Genomic DNA, 16843 nt, shown 5'->3' on the forward strand with positions numbered 1-16843 from the left:
AGTATTTTAAGTTTTATACCTTATTCTAATACACGAAAATACTGCATCTAGAAAAGACCACCAACTATCAAGGCATCATTTGAAAGTGCAGTTAAAAGGAGTACTGGCTGTAAATGCTATCATGTCTCTTTAGGTGAAGATACTCACTTCCTGTGTTCTACAGCCCTTGGGTTTGCTGTATATCACTATAAGATAGGAAACCAGGAAAAGAGGTTAAATGCCAAGTTCTTTGACTTTTTATAAAGACTCTTAAGCTTGCTGGGGCATGGGAGGAGCATGGAAGTTTGCTCTCAGACTACACTTTGTAGATTGCCTATAAAAAGGGCAAAGGTCACAAAGCTGAGTCTATTACTTAGCTCAGTATGTTGTACCTGCTGACATACAAGACTTCAACGAAAGTCCTAGGCATTAATAAGTCAAACATTGTTGGATTCCACTGGGGAGAGAATGAACAATGAAAAGATGAAAAAGGAGGGCAACCGGTTAGAACCATCAGCTGAAATCAGGTCTAGATTGCTCACAGTTAAGGATGCAACTGTCTGCAGTCCCTCATTCCTACCGATGCAGCAACACCCCCGAACAGCCACAGCTGTCCCCTCTGTGAAGTCAAACGCACCTAGAGTTTGAAGTTACCTTGCCCTCCTAGAAAATTATCGTGTAGCTACATCCACAGGAAAAACGCTCCACAAGTAAAGCATACTGCAATAGTTATATTGCCAAAATCTGAATTAATATGACCTGAACTAACGACAAACAAGCTAACTCATCTTCTCATTTATTAGGAAAAAATATATGAGCAGAAGTCTTCCTGCTAGTAGCTAACATTACCAAAAAATTGTATTTTTGTGTACTGTTCTCAACACAGAGCTGTTGAGCTGTTAAAAAGCTATTTGAAGAGCTCCAGAAAAAGGATCCAGAATGTCTAGTTAAAAAAAAAAACAAAAAACCTCCCAAGAATAAACTAATGACAACAGCCAGACGAATTAAGTGATTATTCATTCTCAGCTGATTGGCCTCACCCAAAGGTGCTATATTTACTACATGCCTGCAGACAGGGGCAAAGAATGCAGTATTTCAGGTCTGGCATTCTTCAGCCAACTGAAAAATCCATTTGGCCTTAGAACAATAAAAACAAACTGAGGAAGAAAACAATTTATCCATCTCTAGTCAAATGAACTTCTCTGCCATAAACAAAGTCTGTGCAGCTCTAATATTCAAGGATAAATTAGTATTTAAAATGGGAAACTAAATGTCAATACTTAAAGTTAAGCCCTAAGTAATAATGTCATTCTCTAATTGGGACAGACATGTATATATTGAGGCCGTACCATAAGTAAATCTTCTCAGCAGGACTACTATTTTCCAGTAATGATTATCAGAAAAACTTAGGATGGAAAGTGTATCAAGAGTAACTTGAGTCCTGTTGATTTGAACATGATCACCAACGGCTCCCTAGGATCCCACGGTGCCTGCAGTGCCTCGTGGTACAAACATTGAGAATCCTTCACGAGCACTTTACAGCGCTAGATATGCAATTCAGGCACGGGACAGCGTAAGACAGAAGAGATACAAATCACACCACTTTGAGGCAAGCTGGCAAGGTCACAAATTCTCAATGTTACAACTCTCTTCTAGGCACATGAAGACTGAAATAAAGATGCTTTAAACAATGGCAGACAGAGCATTATGGGAATCGAATGCCATTAGTTGAAAACCTCAAGTTTAAGGTATGGTCAATTTAAGCAAGTTCTTTCAGTTACCAAACTACTGAATTAACACATCAAGAAACAATTTCTACTAGAAGCCTGATTTTTACTCTTCGTCTTTCAAAAAGTACACCTAAAGCAGCATTTGAGACTCTGCATGTTCTGAAGACCTCAGATGAAAACAGCATTAATCATACTGGCGGTGACTTACGGAAGCGACAAGTGACTCAAGATTTTCAGAGTTTGTGAGATCAGCATTTTGTTCAGATAGGGCCATTTGGAGATGCTTCAAAACTGCCTACCTATAAATTAAAAAACTCTCAATCAACAGTTACTAGTGAAAATCCCTGCCTTGGAGGACAAACTGCTTGTGCCCTATTTGTGAAATTCTATAAGGTGCTAGAAAGATAAGGTGAATTCTTGAGAGTAAATTCAGCATCAGAAATAATACTAAGAAAAATATTTGAAAGATTCTCTAAGAAAAAATTCTCTAATGAAAATTACAGAACATATTATGAAAACCAGAAAGAAAACTGTTTCTTTAAGGCTTACGACTATTCCAGCTACAACTGGGAAACCAGTGTTATGTTGGACACATCTATATGGCAATGCCTCCGTTTCCCAGTAATGTCACAGGCAGCGGAAAGCAAAATCACTAGTTACTTTAAAATTCCATTCTTTATGGGAAATGCATCCGGCAACCTGTGGCCTGCCCAGCACAGAAGTGCCCAAAGCAAGAGCAAAATGTTGAAGAACTGCATTGAAAACTACAAGTGCAAGGCAATTATGTTCTTAAACCAATGAAGCAATTCTGCTTAGAGCAGTTTGCTGTACTACTCCTCTCCTCATACCCTTCAAACACAGGAACTCGGGAATGCAATCCAGCCAAAGTGAACCCTTCTCGATGGAGCAGGTAGTTATTGCTGTAGTTCTGGCCCACTGCCATCTTATCATAGTGTTTCAAGGATTCTCTACTCCTCACTTACACTAAATGGCACAATAACCTGGTACCTTTAGTGGCTGGGACAAGACGACAGCAGGTCTCATCATGGAGTTTCACCAGAAAATGATGGTAGAGAGTATGGGAACAGTCAGGCGAGGAAGCAGATAGCAGCATGCTACTGTCTATGAAGGAGGAACGATAAACTAGTGGCGCATCCTGCAGACTACTCATAGACTGGACCCTGGATAATGCTGTAACAAGTCTCACTGCTATAGCAAACAAGTTTTTTTTTTCCAACACTTTAAAGAAAAGCAAAATTTCCTCAGTCATAAGCAACCCTCACATCTAAAAAGCATGCATGACTGCTTTTGCTACATAGGTTTGCACAAAAATTCTCTTGCTACCAATTATGATCTCCAGGTGCTATACTAATAACAACAGAAAAGTCCTTGCCTTGAATATAAATGAAGCAATAAAGCATAACTGGGAGTGCCTTTAAGAAGAGCTAAACTATCCACATTTCCAAATATACCATGGATCCAAAACTACGTCCATGTACAAGAAGATAGTTACACTTATGCACTCAGACTAACTACTAATGAGATGTCTTCAAAGAGCATGGTATCAGACATTAAGATATTTACTTCTTTCTTTGTCAAGTTCACTAAATAACCAGCAACCTGCCCAGCATCCTTAGCTCACAGCACATTCAATACACACACCACAGTTTCCACACCCTACCAGCATCTCAATTTCAACACTCCAATGAAGTGCAAGCGTGTGGCTTGTAAAACACAGTTTGAATTGCATCTCACAATACTACAGGCCCCTTTCAAATGTGTACAGAAACATATAAAATTCATTTCAGTTCCTAACTACACTACGGTACTTCCCAAAACAAGGACAAAGTTTTCCACTTCAAGCAGAAAAACAAACTACAGGAAGCAGGGTGGAACAGCAGCAGATTCCACTCATAGGAGGAGCAACGTGACATTGCTCATGCATTCATTTTTAGAGGAGTATTTTGGGGGGAATAATTTTACACCAGAATTCTTTTTCCAGGAATGACAAACACACAGAGTCCCCTTTCTTCATTTCAGTCTCTACAAAATCTCAAAAAAATCTAGAAGACATTGAGAAGGAAATTCTCAGATAAATTCAGCCGATAAAAACTGTCCTGAATAAGAAACCTTTTGAGCTCAAAGTAGGCACATGCTTAAGTTCCACTGCAGTCCTCACACATAAACTTATATCGTTTTGTTTGTTTGATTTTGGTTTTGGGGTTTTTTTTATTTGTTTTTAAGAAGTAGGAGCTTTTCTCCTTCCCTTTAATTGCTACATATGGCTAGCTAGCAAGGCCATACACAAACACTTCGTCCAGTGCTTTTGCAGCTAATTTCCTCACACGCAGACCATGATCTAGGATGAACAGTCCATTACTGCACAGAAGCAGGTACTTTGGCTTTTTGAGAAAAACTCTTAAACTTCCATATTTTAAGCTTTTCAGTGCCATTTCTTTGATTGTTAAGAATTACTTTTCCAGCTAACATTATGTAACTGAAAGCAACATACGTGTTTTTTCCTAGTATATTAGCACTTAGTTTATTTTAATGCTTAAAACAGTCAGATACGCATATCTGGTATATAAATTCAAGCTACTTACAAGTTTGCTGACAACTGTACTACAGCCTTTGTTTGCTTAAATTAATCACCGATTCCAGGATACTCCAAAAAGATCTCACTTTGGTCTACAAGCAGCAAGACCTCTTATACCCTTTCTGCAAATTTCTAAGAAGCAAAATGATCCAATTTGTACCTAACAGAAATGAAAGGTACCCAGTGACCTTCAGTAGCAAAGAAAAATATTTTTGAGCCTTTGAAAACGCTCTGCAGATATCAGGATAGCTCTCCCTGAGGGCGCGCAGCGGGGGACTAGATTAAGGAATCAGGACACAGTCTGCTAGGAAAGCTGGATAACGTAACCAGAACATAAGCACAAAAGGTGCCTAGTCATATAGTTGGCAGCTGAGACACGCTAGTGCCTCAAACACTACCTTTTTTGCTCTGCTTTTCAAAGAAATTACTTGCCAAAACATTCGTGTCAATTGCACACGCCATCTTTATTAACATTTGCATAATATTTGGATGCAATCACAGCTCTTCGCTACCTACAACTTCTAAAAAGAACTGCAAGAATTTTTCTTTGCCAAGTATTGGGCTCAGCAATCCACTTTGAATATCATCCTGACACACACATACTTTGATTTAGTATTCTCCAGTGCTCACGCGTGCTAGAGTTAACAAGATTACTCATGCTAATAAAAACCCTGAATCAGAACTTTACTGACTAAGGTGATCACTGTGCACAGTGCCCCCGGGATATGAAATTAAACTAATAACTTGCAGGTCTTATTGTAGATAGATACCTGCACTGAAGCAACTTTTTTTCCTGATTAGAACATTTCCTTTGAAACTACTGCTCCTACTTGCAACTCCTCTGTAACTAGTATTTATGTATCAAGAATAAGACAATAAACTTATTAAAAAAAATTAAAACATAAAACCAGTGGGCTTAAAGTCAAGAAACAAACAATTAGCTTTAGTCACAGGGAACATTTCAACAAGTATGAAGTCAAGCAACATGCCAGCCTTCCAAAAGGAAACAGTACCACTCACATTCACTGGAAATCCTCCTGCCAAAGACACACCAGCTACTGCAGGGAGTTTAGGGGTATAATAAGACATGACAGAATGCAAATGCATCAAAAAAAAAAATCTATAGATTGTCTTTCTCCTTGCTCTCCAAAAAGACCTTACGGCTGATGTACAAAGTTTTAGTAATTGCAGAATGATGATTAGGCACTGTGGCACCTATGACACTGATCTATCTAGACCTGCAGCCAGATAGTAACTATAATCCTAAAAAAAAATTATTTAATGTTCTTGTATATGAACATAGTATGGAAAAGCGTGATATACAAGGTAAAAATTACACTGATCCTCTCATTTTCCTACAAGTAACATTACTCAGAATTGTGCTGTGGAGATACCCTGGGAGCTAAGCACAACACACAGGAATCCAGTGACCACGGGACAAATGCACGCTGCAGCGTGCACCATAAACAATTGCAACCATTGATACCCCAAATTCTGACACCATGTTAATGTTCCAGCGAGTTTAGCCATCCGTTCTGGACGTAAGCAGTATCACAGGTTAGCAGAAACCAGAGGTAACAGTTATTCTGAAGGCAACACCCTCTTCCAAAGCGCCATCTTCTCTGTGCATCTGATCCAAAGCTCACGACTTCATGAACATTTCCATAGAGCCCAGCACTATTGGTCCTACTGCAATTTGCTTCATGAAACTCTCTACGTGGAATTTTAAAACCTATGAAATAACATACTTAGTTTTAGTTTTTGTTTTTTACATTTTCATCCAATGGCTGGAATAGGCATACATCTAACATACTTCCAATACACTCATTTAGGTCAATGCATAGTCCTTAATCTCACACCCAGTTTTGAGCACTGTGTAGCCCTTCTGAAGTAATAAATCCAGTTTAAGAAGGGTATCTGTAATTTTCCTCTATAGTAACTACTCCTTCATACCCAAAAACTTCTATGAAAGCAGGTAAAGAAATCTGACAACCAAGGTGGTCATTCCCAGTCACATAAACCATTTTGTGACAATGGAGCCTTTCCCCCCGCCCCAGATGCAATAACAGAGAACACCACTTAGTAAATAAGGACTTGATACAACTCTAGTATTTTCATTACCTATGAAGCAGAAATATTTACATTATCTGCTATGTTCACAGTATGGGAACAGTAGAAACAGAAGGAAATGTGGTGTCAGACAACATTCCAGCTCAAAATTCAGATGCCTCTTTTTAGAAAGGTTCCCCAACAGAGCCTCGAAACTACTGCCAGGAACAGCCCTGCTTTGCTATTGTCCCTAAAGCAAAAGTTGAGTTTTTTGTTTGTTCATGGTTTTTTTTTTTCTCTTCAAGGAACCTAGGAACATCTGGAACAACAAAGTTAATATCACGCAGCCTTTCCCTAATACCCACATAGCTCAAAATTTAGCAAATGACTTCAAAAGACATATGCTTTTGACTATCCTGCTGCAGATGTTTTAGTGTTTTGAAAATTTTACAGCTGTAAAAAAAAACAAACCACCACCAAAAAACACATGATGTTTTAATGACAAAATTGTGAGGAAACTATGAATGAGTTAAACTCAGGTGATTAGCCCAATTGGGAGAGTCATCAAGAGTAGCAAACAAGAGCTGGTGCCTCCCAAATCTTGTCTGCAAGCGGCATTTTAAGAATGAACTGAAATTAAAGGTATGATAGCATTTCTTAGTACTTGGACACTTGTCTCTTACAGGCAAGAGGCAAGCCCTTTACCTTCTCTCTGCTTTGATAAATATGTATAATTGTAGTAACTCAAGATCATGGGTAGAATATTTGAAGAAAACCTTTAAAATCTATGATAGTATATAAATAAATAAAACCCCTCCAAAACCAAATGAAAAGCCTGGGCTTTATTTAAAAAGTCAAATGGCATCGTTATTCACAATAGGTAAGTAATGAAAAGGCAAAGCTTCACAGTAAGAGACACTGGGTGATGCTTCCCAATAATTTTGCAGTTAAATTTAAACAATTTAATGAAAATATCTATGCCCTTATTTTGTTTAAGGGTAGTTCACACTACTACATTTCTTGGATCAGAACCTGTATTTTATCATAAAGTCTAGAGTGCATTATTAGGGTTTTGCAGGTTTATTTTACAAGTTTAAAAACTTTGAGTCATGAAATAAGCTTTGTGTAGTTAAAAAAAAAAAGGAAAGAAAAAGGCTTCTTGCTCTGAACAACAACATTTCATAGTATTTCATCATGGCACCCTTGAAATAATTCAGGAGTACATCTGGAAGGGAGGAAAGATACATGAATCATTTTAAATCCTAATGTACATAAGCCCAAATAGCATCACACAGAGAAACAGAAATTTTATCAGATCTTCTCATCCAAACATCTCTAAAACATCACATAAGGGTCATGAAATTGAGGAAATTGCCTCCCTATTTTCATCAGATTTTTTCTGTAGCATATCAGGCTCTTCATCATGTTGCTTAAAAGACAGTGAACTCTAGCCAATTATAAATTCATGAGTATTACGCTGTGTGCTACTCAGAGGAAAAAATAAGTCATCAAATTTGTTTATGAAAGCCTGAAGAGACACCAGCACGCTCAGAGTTTCCTACCTATTACTGTCATGGCTTCCAAAAAGCTGTATCCATTTTGTGGTTTAAAGCTATTTTTAGATATTTTTAAAGAGTTTATATTTTGACCATCACATAATGAAACAAGAAGGACAGCAACGGGATAATTCTATTCCCACAACCCTCCAGAGTGTCCAGGATGATGCTGTAGGGAGAGCTGACCTACTCCAACTCACCTGCATTACAATTCAAAACTGTAGGATCAACACCGCTGACGCTGAAGCAACCACAGTGGCCACCAGATCCACATGCCACCAGATCATTTAAACAGTAAATGCGTAATGAGGCTGCAAGCATATCTCCATCTGCATATCAAGCTCAGTTTTTCAGAAATGTAGGAAGTGACTGTTATAACTCTGAACATTAAAAAAGTTTTAAAATTAGTTTTCATATCATTAGCTTAGATGGCATGACTTTGATTTGCCCCTTAGAGTAAGTCAGAAACTGCAGAGAGCAGTTAGATTTAACTGAGGTTAATGTATATTTATGCTACTGAACAGTTACTTTGTGCTACCCAAGGAAAAGGTGTGTTTTAGTGGAGGGACATGTATATATTTACATATGAAAAGCCTGTGATATCATTCAGGGCAAAAAGTGATTAGATTATGTAAGTGCAAGACAACAAATAAGATTCTTTAATGTAACAGTGTGCTAGTGTAGCTATGTAGCTTTTGTCATAACACTAGCTGACTTTGAAAAAGTAGGTTTCTATTTTAAAAACTGTTTATTCTCCTTTTGCAAGAAAATGTAACTCAGATACTGATTTTCTGGAAGCTATAACACAGTAAAAACAGCCAAAGAGAGTCATGCAGTAGGTCCTTTAAAAAAAGTAAGAAAACAGATGCAGACTGCACTCATTGAGGGGAAAAAATAGACATTCTCTGGTCACGGAGGGTCAGAATACCTCTCACAACAAACCAAATTGTGATTTTTATTTTTTTTTTTCCTTCTGCTCAAAGAGACAGGGGAAGGTAACTGTCAAGTGTCTTCTTCATGATTCTAAGAAAATCCATGGATCTTCATTATGAGCTCACTATTAATAAAAATCCCAAACCTCTTAATTTCTAAAGAGAGTTGCACAGTGCAATATATGTTGTTTGTTCTCTCCAGTGATAAGGTTTAGAGAGAAAGGCTTCTGAACCCTAACCTCATACTGCTGCTGGTTTAAGAAGCAGCAGAGAAAGCCACAGCACTCCAATATATTTCCCTCAAGACACCTAGTCTTCGCTGTGTTACACTTCCCCTTACACACACACCATGAATCTCTCCCTACCACACACTTCTCCTTTTATAGACCTCCTTCCTTCCTGCCTCCCTCTGTGCCAGCCAGAGATAACACTTTAGGAAATAGCCTTTTTGACTACTTCGGCTTATCATTTTAGCTCAGTCCGCTCTCAGTGACTCCGTTCGACTCTAACACATCCAGCTCTCTTCCTGACCTATTTACAGGCACGACTGCAACCATTAATATATGTAACAGGAATTTTTTCCACACTCATATAATTAAAAATGGCTACATCTGTTTCAGTAAGGTGTTCAAAGTCTGCTTCAGGAGTGGAATTAGTGGAAACATGAAAAAGCTTATTTTGAAAATCCACAAAAATTCAATTTCACATGGGAATACTATTATTAAAAGAAGACAAACTTAACCTAGCACTTACTAGCCAAGACAGAACCAGTCATTAGTATTACACGACTTACCCACTGGCTTTCTAAGTTTATTCTTTTCTAACATATGCATTTTTATGGCTAATAATAAAAGACACACACAGAAGTGAAATATGGATGTCTAATGTCCAAAACATCACTATTATCTAATAATTGTGTACAAGAAGAGAGTGTTTATCCTCTGTGAAAAGAGCACTAGATGGCTGAAAATCTGGAAAGAAAAAAAGACAGTGTGCTGCTTTTATTCAACACCCAGAAAGAACTGAAAGCTTCCTGTATCAGCCATCATATGTGCTTATGAGATGGCCCTCTTGTGGATACCTCTTCTTCAGGGTCACTTTAACATCCTTATGACAATTACAGCAATTATTTACACGCAGCAGCTATCATAGAATTGTGGAAGTACCAAATATATTTTTATCTGCCATAATACAGTAAACCATCCATAAACACCACCGGGCACCACAGGAGCATCCAGCTTCACAGAATGCACTAATAAAATGGTCCAACACTCTGTTCTAGAACTGTAGGCATTTACTTTCCCGAGCAGCCTCAGTGAAGCTAGTGGTTACTGGGTGCATAGGGCAGGGAGATAAAGCTCTGCAGGACAGGAGGACACATCAGGGAGGGCCACACAGTGCCTGGAACCCTCTAAGGGTGTCCATGTACTTTCTCCCTCAGAGGTTTTGAGGCCAGTACTGTCCACACTTTACAAAACACAGAAGTTGGTAAAACAAGAAACTAAACCTGTTCAAGGTTGCCCAAAGAATACAGCAACTACAAATAAAACCGAGGTTTCTAGATTAGAAAGAGCTAGGGCACCAATCTCGCTGAATAATAATCTGCTGCATTTTGTTTGTTTGTTTGTTTTTGGCTGATTTACCTATCACACTTTGACATAGGAAGCTGGTTTTCTGGCCGACTGAACATTCATAAAATAAATCACTCAAGATCTCTTAAAGATCTGAATAAAAGCAAGTAAGTGTGTGAAATTTATAAATATATGCAACCTTTCCAAGGTATTCATTTCTGCAGTATCTCAACACTACAAGCAGGAGTGATTTCCTCGTCACTGAGTACCCTCCGAGTCAGACAAATGCTGCTAAAGTAACTCCTTCACCCGACAAGCGCTTTCTCAGCCTCTCTCTAATACGGTTTGCACATACCAGGGCTGCACTAAGCCCTTGGGAAAGGGCTGCACACGAAAGAAAAAGCCTCGCTGCTTGCCAAAGTCCTCTCCTATCTCATAGGGTTACAAACTAATCACTAAGTGACATAAGTAATAATGCTTGGTCATACAAACTAAAAAGTAAAATTATTTTAACAGGCATTTACACTGCTTCCTGCTCCATGCCTGTGTCCTCCCACTGTACTGGTGGGCGTGGGACCTGAACCACCAAACCAAACCAAACCACCTGAATCACCAAACCTGAACCAAAAACCACTGGGTATCTCTTTGCTACTGCTGGTCCATTTTTTCTTTGGTAAATTTGTTCCGTGACTGTTCTAGATCTCCAGGGATTTTTTCATAGCTTTTTCTATTTTAGGAACAAATACACAGACACAAGTTTCCTCCATCTTCTCACAAGTTCACTTAAGGAAAAGCACAAATACTGCCGTTATCTCACAGCTTGGTTTTGGCAATTATGTTAGAGAGCTGGTCCACAAATGCTACTAATATGCTCGAGGAGCATTTATATTATTAGGGTCACAAATTCATATTTGCATCTCTCCTGGCACCTCCATGAGCTCTTTTCTGAAGGTAGTTTAATACAGGAAAAAATATGTTGCATTTTAAAATGCACACATGCACAAATTTACTTGTTAAAATAAATAATAATAAAAAAAAAAACCACTATATACAACATGATTCAGCTAGAGTATTTTGCTACCCCTTCAAAATCAAGCATTGTACACAGATTATTTCAAGAAGGGGCAGGCATAAAACGTAATACTGACTGGATGAATGGCGAAAGAACACAGATACTGTGATAGGTGCAGGAGGCTGTCTTTGTTTCCTTCAACCCTTTTTCAGGACTTTAAGACACTACAGAAACTGTTTCCACTGCCATTTCATTATGCAATGAGTGTGCCAACTAACATGCATATTAATCCAGATTCAAGGCATCTTGCATCACTAACACATGTTTCTGACCACCCCCGCTTTCCTGAAACGGCTTCAGACCTCCTGCAAAGCCCAGCAAGCATCACTGCATCAGATTACTCCAGTGTTTTGCAGTAAGATTTTGGTACGGCCTCAGAAGCTTTCCTGTATTCACATTCCCCGAACTCAAGTTTGGGATCTAGAGTACAGCTCTGCAGCAGCTTAAGCAGTTGGGACTAATTCAGATAAAACTTAACTTGTAACCTAACTGCATCCATCCTTGTCTATGCTGCTTTGGATAACTCCATCTTAATTTAGCAAGGCATCAAAAACATCTAGGACTTAAAGAGAGAAAATTTCTATCTGCATTTCATGAATTGCTTTCCGCAGCAGCCTCCCTCTCCATCGTGCTAGCACAGCCACTTGTACAACCCCACACTCATTCGATCAAGAAGCTGACCCAGACAACTAACAACCCAGCAAAAACTGTTCATTTTCTGACCAGATTTGTTCCCCAGCCTTGCTCGACATCTATCCATGCAAACAGGAATAAACAGCCAGGGGCAGGAACTGCTTATGTCTGTAGTCACTAAGACTTTCAAGAGAAGTGGTAATTTTGGGTCACTCGTTTATCAAAATATAATTAATTCAGTATCTCATGCTGAAGCCTACACACACTTACTTCCTCTCCACAAGGAGGTTCCTGGGTGGTTACTGAAGACCCTGGCAGCTCACCAGTGGAGCGCTGCCATCGCCCCTTCAGGAAACAACTACACTTTCCTATAATTAATATACTGTTACCACCTTTTGCTAATTCATTGTACATGACAAATACGCTAAGAAAATTGTGTTGCTAATATGCTAGTGTATAAGACACCAGGATACAGTCATTCTCTCAAAGAAACACTGAAGTCAGAAATCCTGTATGCTCCAACCCGCAGAGCGGGCTGTTGAGACAGAAAGAACACCCACAGTGAATGGCACCACTTTTCAGCAAGGGGGTAATCAGGAATGACCAATGGCTCCCTACCAGCTAGGAGAGCATAACGGAGTAATGGAGATCATATACATTAGGGAGCAGAAAAAAGAAAAAGAAACAACAAAAACCTCAATATATTGACAAGCATATCAATTATAAGTTCCAGAGTAAAATTGGGGGGGGGGGGGGGGAAAAGACCACTGAACTGAAACAACTATTTTGCTTTAGCAGACAAAAAAAATTCAGAGTTAAGACTGAAATTACATCTCACCATCCCGTGCCATCATTCCCATTATATAAGAATATGCAGCACTCAGACTCTTTCAGTAACCGGATAATGGAGAGGTCCAAGGCTGTGATTTCAGCCTTAAGTCTTATTTTCTTGGGATTTATCAGGTCAGAACAGGCCCTTAATGTTGCTTTAATGCAGATTTTTAGCAGCTTTAACTAAAAAAAAAAAAGTTTTAAATTAGAACTGGAGAAGGAAAAAAGCCTGCTTCCCTGGGCACTGGAATCAGGTGTTTAAGATTAACTCAGCTGGTGAACAGCCAGCACTGCAGGTCAGCTCAGAGCCTTCTTCAGGCAGACACAGTTTTGGTTCCCACCAAAGGGAGATCTGCAGAGGCAGGCAGTGAAGAAGAGAAATAGCCGCCTGGGTTAGGATCTGCAAACTCGCAAGTACCTGTCCCCTCAGCATACTCTCTTTTTTTTTTTTTTAATTAGCATTGCAGTCACGAAGAATCAATACACAGTTTTAACAGACATTAATGCTCGTTTTAAATAATCTATGCTTGAAGTCCATTTTTCCACTTAAAATTCAAAATGCAAGTTTCAGTACTGCATCCTTATGTACAGGCGTATCCTCAGATGAGTTTTAAAGTACTAAGATTTAATATTTCAGAATGTTAAACCCGGAGAGGAAAAAATTATCAGTAAACAAAACCTACTTGGTGTCCTCAAGAAAACAAGAAAGAAATAAGGGTAAAATAAGGGATGGGACTAATCTTCTCACAGGCGAAGAAAGTAGACTCAGTCTCCCAGGACCTCGTAGGTCCTTTTAGGAAAAGGGAAGGTAGATCACCATGGCAACAGAGTATTTTATAAGACACTTTAGTAGTGCAATATGCTGTGCTATGAACATAATAGATAAGTTGAGAAGCAGTCCTCTTCCAACCAAATAGAAAAGCTTTTAGCAAAAACATGGAGTGCATTTGTGTTTGCTGTAATTTCCAATAACGACAACCTGATGTTGCAAAAGACAGCATGGATATTGGTAACAGAAATTATTATCAAAGCTTAAATTAAACTCTCTGGTCGCTGGGCTACCTGATGAAAACACCTAAAGACTTACACAGTAAATGAAAGAAAGCTCTTATGAGGGGAGGGTCAAACTTATTAACTGCTGGCCCAACTTCTATGCAAAGTACCTGAATCACACCAGATTACTGCATATCTGCACAAAAATAAAGGTGACAGAATTTGGGAGGGTGGCTGCAGGGACAAAGGGGCACTTGGTAAAGGTGTCTTCAGTGGGTGGCAGCGGCAGACATTCACACTGGCATTTGAGGGCAGGAGGGATCAGACAAGAGAAATTCAGATCAGAGACATCACTGAAACAAGAAAATATAACAAAAAGGATATTAAAGAAAATGAAAGATGACCATACCCTAAAGAATAACTTAGAAATATCTATATTTCTCTTATCAGCAGCAGCCAATGAACTGGCAGTTGATGTTGGAATGTGTGTGTTCAACGGCTAAGCAGCAACAAAATCCAGGCTTATTGGTAAATACTGCATAGGAAGAAGAGAGCTTTTAGAGACTGCTGCAAGATAGGATTTTTATTTTTGCTCTAACGATAATTTACTGTTTTGAATCATTACCAAGAAAGCCATTTAGCTGTTTTCTATTTTTGAGAAGGCATCTAGAGTAATGACACAGATTTGTATACATTAAATTTAACAACACCAAATAGGTTTCAGTCACTTATCTTGTAGATAACATTCATTCATAGCAGAGGTGATGAAATCATTATGTTAAAAACACACACAGCCAGGTCCCACCTTGAGTGGCTCAGACCTGAGAGAAGCCAGAAGCTGAAGAGTGGCTGATGATATGCATTTCTTACAAAAGCAGGGTATCATACAGCAGTAGTAATATTTTCAGCTACTTGCACACACTGCTGAATTTTAAATTAATTGTAACCACACAGGAAAAAGACCTGGGGGTTGCTGTAGACAGCTCTCTGAAAACATCTGCTCAGTGTGCAGAGGCGGTCAAAGAGACAAATGGAGTGCTGGGATGCATAAATACAATGACAGAAACCCATGACAAAAGTACTAGTGTCACAACAGAAATTAAGGATCAAAGATATTGTATTACCCAAATACAATACCCCATATCAGATACATGAAAAAGGCAGCAGAAATAAAGCAGAAAAAGAAATAAAAGCATTAGATGTAGGGGAAGACATCAACATGGAGGTAAACTGAAAATAAAGCCAGCTTACACAGGGGATAAATAGAAGGGGTAATGACGCATTAAACAAGATGGGGAAAAGAGCACACAAGGCTGTCCTTTCTTCTCCCCTCTGGGAAGGGGCAGAGCAAGGAATGTTACCAAAAGGTAACAAGTTTCAGCTTAAAAATGCAACAGCAAATTCAGATAGGTGAAAATTCACTGATTTGTAATACTGAGTGCAAGACTCAGAACTAAAAGTTCAGATAATCGCAGTGGAAAACAGAGAACACTTCCACCTCAGTCAGAAGACAGGCGGGGACTGCCTGAGACCAGTGTCAAAGCAAAAACCCAGAAGCATCTCCTTTGTAGGTAGGTTATTTATTTTGTCCCACTCAATGGGCTTTTGTTGCCATCTCTGAGAAGATCGAGTTCAGCATCCTTCACAGTAAGATATAAGTTCATCACACACCCCGCCCAGTCCTCCAGCTCCTAGCACCCGCACACTATAACTATTTCCTATAGATTTACTTCAGTTCTCTTTTCTTGATCCTGAGTTTAACAATAAATCCCTGTCAGACTCCCACTGCAATCCAGCACGTTTACTCCTTATATCATCTCCTCAGTTCATTCTTTTCTTTCTTTGAAAAAATACACCTGCTCGTACCATCTGACTCCAGACTTGTTGTTAACCTAACTAGTAATGAAAAAAAACTGTTTTAAGCCACATTTATCGTTCCTAATAAGAAATTATCCTTGCAAATATTATCCTTGCCATATCAAATATCCTTCTATTTGATATGTTACTTCAGTGTATTCCAACAATGTTGAGCGTGAGTAATAGCTGAAGATAGGAAATAGATCAAGAGTCTTTTTATTCATTATTTCTGTGGCAAATTCCTGGGGCAACAGCTTTTACATGCGCAAGGAAAAAAGTCACTTTTTCCTTCTGTAGACTTGTTTTCGTCTAACAGACAAATTCCAGTTACACTTTCTAAAGCTCCTTGGAGCTGTCAAACTTATTCCAAGGATGGTCTGGGAATATGAGTTATTATTTGAAGTTTGGTTACTATGGCTAATACACTAATCAAAATATCAAGCAAAAGCCTAACACACAAGCCAGCATTCCACAGATCCCGTCACCTACAAGCAGCTCAGTACTGGTCCTTATTTACTGGTCCCCACTGGCAAACAGTTACATCTGAGCTTTGGCAATGGTCAAACAATAGAAATACTGCCATTTAGCATCCCAGTGCTCCACGATTTCCTAATTTGATCTAAACAACTTTCTTCCAACTGATGCTAGGTTTGGAGCAGAGCAGAGGAGCTGCAGCGGCGTGTTGGAGCAGCTACACCCAGCACGGACGGGTCCGCACTGCAGCACCCAGTCTCTCCACTCCAGCACTAGCTTTGCTCGACTACGAGCCGACACGCTGCAAGGTTCTCCGCGTACACAAACCAAACAGATCTAGCTCTACCCTGCTTCTGGGTTAAAACGCAGCCACTTGAGCGCCTACGGCCTAGTGATTTCAAGAGACAGATGTTTAGGCATCACTTGACCACTTAAGACTTTGTTTATTTGGACAGATATTGAGATAAAATAGCTACATGTTAACATTACTTGTGTGAGCGAGGCCTTAGTTATACAATTGCTTATTTACGTCCTCTACTGTAGCAAGGCTACCTTTGTGGGGGGCGGGGG

General features: G+C 39.2%; 1 protein-coding gene across 6 annotated transcripts in view; it reads right to left on the bottom strand.

Annotated features, from left to right (window-relative positions):
• Window positions 1–16843, bottom strand: part of TAOK3 (TAO kinase 3) — a 97887-nt gene that overhangs the window by 56112 nt on the left and 24932 nt on the right. The window lies entirely within an intron of this gene.

Source organism: Ciconia boyciana, chromosome 15 (assembly GCF_034638445.1).
Source record: "Ciconia boyciana chromosome 15, ASM3463844v1, whole genome shotgun sequence".
Lineage (NCBI taxonomy): Eukaryota > Metazoa > Chordata > Aves > Ciconiiformes > Ciconiidae > Ciconia > Ciconia boyciana.